Source organism: Cheilinus undulatus, linkage group 20 (assembly GCF_018320785.1).
Source record: "Cheilinus undulatus linkage group 20, ASM1832078v1, whole genome shotgun sequence".
Taxonomy (NCBI): Eukaryota; Metazoa; Chordata; class Actinopteri; order Labriformes; family Labridae; genus Cheilinus; species Cheilinus undulatus.
Window position 1 is genome coordinate 18,387,052 of NC_054884.1, and position 5,851 is coordinate 18,392,902.

Genomic DNA, 5,851 nt, shown 5'->3' on the forward strand with positions numbered 1-5,851 from the left:
ATTAAATCAGAAATAGAGCATTTTTGTATTGCACTGTGCTGCATATTTCTTTAAAGACTAATGTTGTTGCTATTTGTTTTGGACTCTCTTACATGCATTCAAGTTCAAAAATAAGATTAAATTCAGTTCAACCTGAGATGGTCTGTCCAGGGCCCAGATGTTCAAAAGGTGAGAGCAAAAGTCATCTGCTCAGATTCTTGGTGATTATACTCAACTCAGTCTGCAGGTCTACTTGGGTTCTGTTTTAAAAGGATTTAAGGGTGACACTTGATAGGAAAAGACTTGGGTAGAAGAACAATGCAATGCAACCATTTGTCCTGATAGATGATCATACATCCGGTGATGAATTCATAAAGGGAAGTAATATTGTAGGTAGGGGCAGGACTAGATAAGCTTTCAGCTTCCTTCTTCCCCTTCTCAAACTCTGAAATTGTCAGTACCAACAGTTGAATGTGTGATTTTATTTTATCAAATCAAATCACAACGGAACCAACCAATGTGAAGTTACACCTGTAACCTGCTCATGAGAAGTCTTTGATAACTTCTGGCTGAAAACCCTCCATTTCCTGATGTTGCTCTTCAAAATAAAAATTTACAATGATCATTAGCATTAGAGGCTTTCAGTGTGACAGACTTGGCAAGAAAAGGCCGTGTCTGTCATCAGATACTTTACTAAACCGAGCATCACAACACTAAGAGACATGAGGGATTAAACTGTTTCTGCTTGGAGAAAAACAGCCAGTGAAATATGGATTAAAACACGCCTTCAGCAGATAAGATGTTTGTTTTTGCTGCATCTGGTTCAAGTTAAAAATAGACAAGAACTCCAGCTATTGGCCTGCCCCTTGGCCTTACCATGAACTCTGATCAGAGTGCAGCTGCCTGGCTCTGTGCCGGAGCAGAGAGACAGAAGCTAGGAATTAAATTTACTGTTTTCTGGCACAAATCTCTGCATTATCATAATGACCTGTAGGCCACCATAGCTGATAATTTTTTACCTCACAGTGAACAGGAACACAGCATGTAAGGCAGTGACAACAGCTAACAATTAACTTTGCTGAGATGAACCGCTCTGTGATTTTATCTATTTTATTGTTGTAGTGTCAGGGGTGCCAAGTAATTCCCCTTAGGGGCCAGTGACATGGTGGGTCTCTATTCAATAAAACCAAGCTATAAAAGAGGTGAACAACTTTCTAAAGGTCTAAATGCAAAATTCAGTCCCACATTGATCTCTGTGTTCACATGTTTACAGCAACCTTATTCCGACATATTTAGTGTGTTAACCCTCGCTCCCTTGTAATTTTAAGCATGGTTGAGGTCAGTATGTCCAGAAGTAGGACATGCAGATTTATGCCAGTTGTTGTACACCATGTCACCGTTATTTTTTATGGTAAAAAAACAAACATATTTCATACATAAAATCATCTAGATAAAAAAAAATAAAAAAATAAAAAAATAAAAAAAAGCTTTTTTTCAATAAACACAGCCTGGGCCATGTCAATGATGAGTAGTAGTCACCACAGCCTACAGTCTTCACTAAACCAGTCCTTACACTCATCCTACCCCTCACATAGTTTGTCCATGTCTATGTGTTCCTGTAAAGCATCCTTGGGTTTCTTGAAAGGTGCTATATAAATTCAAGATATTAGTAGTAGTAGTAAAATTGATTTTGATGCATTGAAATTTTTTTTTAGTGCCAAATTCCTTTCTTTAGCTCCATCTGTCCTTGTATATCCATATTCTGGACATACACTGCGTTCCACATTATTATGCAAATGATATTTTTCTCTGATTTTCCTAAATATTAATGTAAATGACAGAATATTTTTCAAGTCGTCAGCCATTAGAGCATAATTCAAATGTCTCTGAACAAACTTCATAATGACAAAATAATTTTTTAAAAAATAAAAACCTCAAAATGCACTGTTCCACATTATTAAGCACGACAGCTTTTTAAAACATTTTATAGGTTGTAAAGAACTGAAAATGGTCATTTGTAGAAATTGCAGCATCAGGGGGTCATATTTACTGAAATCAAAGCTATTTCAATCAAAAACATCTTAACAGGACAAGTTCCATGTTAACATAGGAGCCCTTCTTTGATATCACCTTCACTATTCTTGCAGCCATTGAACTTGTGAGTTTTTGGATGTCAGAATATCCTCCCAGAGCTGCTGTTTTGATGTGAACTGCCTCCCACCCTCATAGGTCTTTAGCTTGAGGATGCTCCAAAGGTTCTCAGTAGGGTTGAGGTCAGGGGAGGATGGGGGCCACACCATGAGTTTCTCTCCTTTTATGCCCATAGCAGCCAATGACACAGAGGTATTCTTTGCAGCATGAGATGGAGCATTGTCATGCTTGAAGAAAATTTTGCTACAGAAGGCACGATTCTCTTTTTGTACCATGGAAGAAAGTGGTCAGTCAGACACTATATACTTTGCTGAGGTCATTTTCACACCTTCAGGGACCCTAAAGGGGCCTATCAGCTCTCTCCTCATGATTCCAGCCCAAACATGACTCCGCCCCCTCCTTGTTGACGTCACAGCCTCATTGGGACATGGTGGCCATCCACTAACCATCCACTACTCCTCCATCTGGACCATCCAGGGTTGCACGGCACTCATCAGTCAACAAGACTGTTTGAAAATGAGTCTTCATGTATTTCTGGGCCCACTGCAACCATTTCTGCTTGTGAGCACTGGTTAGGGGTGGCTGAATAGTAGATTTATACATGACTGCAAGCCTCTGGAGGATCCTACACCTTGAGGTTGATGGGACTCCAGAGGCAGCAGCCGCTTCAAATACTTGTTTGCTGCTTTGTAATGGCATTTTAGCATCTGCTCTCTTAATCTGATGAATTTGTCTATCAGAAACCTTCCTCATTATCCCTTTATCTGCACAGACCCATCTGTGCTCTGAATCAGCCACAAATTTCTTCACAGTTTGATGATCATGCTTAATTTTTCCTGAAATATCGAATGTTTTCATTCCTTGTCCAAGGCATTACACTATTTGACACTATTCAGCAGCAGAGAGATCCTTTTTCTTTCCTATATTGCTGAAACCTGTGGCCTGCTTAATAATGTGAAACATGTGGAAAAGTGCATTTCGAGGTTTTTATTTAAAAAAAAAAAATAGTTATCATTATGAAGTCTGTTCAAAAACATTTGAATTAAACTCTAACTGTCGATGACTTGAAAAATATGATGACTGTCATTTGCATTGATATTTAGAAAATCAGAGAAAAACGTTTGCATAATAATGTGGAACGCGGTGTACAGTGCTTAACAAATTTACTAAACCACCTGTCATATTTGTCTCAAAGACCATCCAGCATCATGAAGTGCTTTAATGCGGACTCTTTCATTTTCAGTGAGCTCTCCACGTTTTACTATTTTGAACAGGAATGAGGGATTTCAAACTGAATTCACCCAAATTTGAGCTGGCTCACTGGACTTCTCTGAAGAGTCAGAAATTAATCAAGCATAACATTCAACCACTAAAACTCATTTTTCTGTTCAGGAATGCAAGTAAATAACAATTTGACATAATAATCAAGAAATAATAATGTGCTTTACTATTTTTTCAGTTTTTTTGTAAATCAGTACATTTGAAAATTCGTGGATAACAATAATATTTTTTTTTTAGCATTAAAAATATCAGTTGGGTTAAAGAGCTTCTACACATTGGTGTATTAACCTTTGCAGAAACATAAAAAATGATTTTGGTAATCACCAATGCTGTTAATTTAGGGCAGCTGTGGCATAAACCTTACTTTGGTTAGGGTTAGGGTGGTCTAATAAATTTGTTAAGCACTGTATGTTTATTTCCTTTATGTACATTGGAACAACACAAAAAAGCAGAGGAAAAAAAGCCGAAATTGACGTTATTTTATACAAAACTCAAAAAATGGCCTGGAAAAAATATTAGCACCTTCAACTTAATATTTGGTTGCACATTCTTGGGAAAAAATAACTGAAACCAATGGCTGTTCCAGGTCTCTCAGATTTGAAGGGTGCCTTCTTGCAACAGCAGTTTTGAGATCTCTTCATAGGTGTTCATCAATGGGATGAAGATCCAGACTCATTGCTGGCCACTTCAGAACTCTCCAGTGCTTTGTCTCCAACCATGTCTTGGTGCTTGTTGAGGTATGCACATCAAGTTCCAATGCACATAAAGGAAACAGACATGTGTATACCAAAAACATTTGTAATTGCAACAATTTCTAGGAGAAATGGTGTATTTTCTGGAAAAATTCCAGGGGTGCCAATACTTCGTCCATGACTGTAGTTAGATTGCAACACCTGAACTGACAGGATGTAACAGCGTGGGAGAGCCGAGCCAAGGGTAACGGGCTTTACATGAATTCATGTAGTTACTCGGATGGTGTACAGATCGCACAGGAATAAAATGGCACTGGATGAACGATCGGGCTAGGAGTGGGGTAATTTTTACATCTGACCCTAGTTGTATTCTATACTTGAATGTGTGTTTCTGCGATAAGGTGGTAAAAGGATAACCCCTCGGTCTTTACTGTACAATAATGTCGATAAAATTGTCATCAACTTCTTGGATAGCTAAGACTGACTGGAAGCTCTGTATTATATGCCAAGAAGACAAGGCAGAAGCATTGGCATTGACAACACACCACATTGATCTGAAATTTAATTCAAGTTGCAAGTTCATATACAAATTAGTGTAAATTGTACATAGTTATTTTCTAGTTTATTTCTAGTTTATTTTCTAGTAATATAAAAAAATGGTAGGAAACTCAATTCAAGTTTCAAGTTTATTTAACACTTAGGGTAAAATGTAAATAGTTCTTTCAGTCTTGTAATAAAAAACACTGATCTCAAACTTAATTTAAGTTCAAAGTTCATTTAAAACATAGTGAAAATTTGAAATGGTTCTCTTTCTCTTGAGATCAAAAGAATTGATCTGAAGCTCAATTCTGAGGTGTCTCTAATTTTTCTAATAAACAAAATATAGCAGGTAGCAGCTTTTGTTCAAACTGTATCAATTTCAGGCTTAAAAAAAAAACAACCTCAAACTCAATTTCCATTCCATATTTCCAATTTCTATGTGCCATATGAAATTGCAAAAATAAAACAACCCCTTTTTAAGCCACACCCATTTCTGATCTAAGCCCTGCCAATTTCTTACCTAACCTCCACCCTCTCCAATGGCATGGTAGACAAATTAAACTAAATAGGTCCTTGATATCAGTAAATATCCATTCCTGATAAGAAAATTGATAAGAAAATGGTTGTCATTGGCGGCCAGTTTGAAAAATGTCTGCCATGGGCACTATGGCAGCCATGTTTAAAATTCGAGATGCCTCCATATCCACTTCTTTTGGGAATGCCTTTAGCTATAACTGTTCCAAATGTCATGCTTGTATCACAAAATGAACAATTGTAATGGAATTTCTAGTTAAGCTGCCCCACTAAGAGAACAATTTCATAGTCAGGATTCTTAGTAAAACAGTGCATTCATATTGAGTTATTGAATACTTTAAATGAATTATGCTCTTTTGGTTATTTACTAAGACGGTGTAACGAATCAGTCCTGATTAATTAATTGTGATGGCATAATGGCACACTTGCGGCCCAGTGCAACACTCAATCCTGCAGCAAGTTGCCCAGGCCAAAATCCATGTTGTCTCACACTTTCTAAACTTTATATTTAATTTACATTCTGAAGACGCTATCAGGGTATGAAAAAATAAGCCCTATAACATATAATAGCAGACACATCGGTACAATGCAGCACCATGGAGAGCGCTACTAACATACATTAAAAAAGAGAACAAAAACATGGGAAGCTAATGATAAATTATAAACTATAAAAT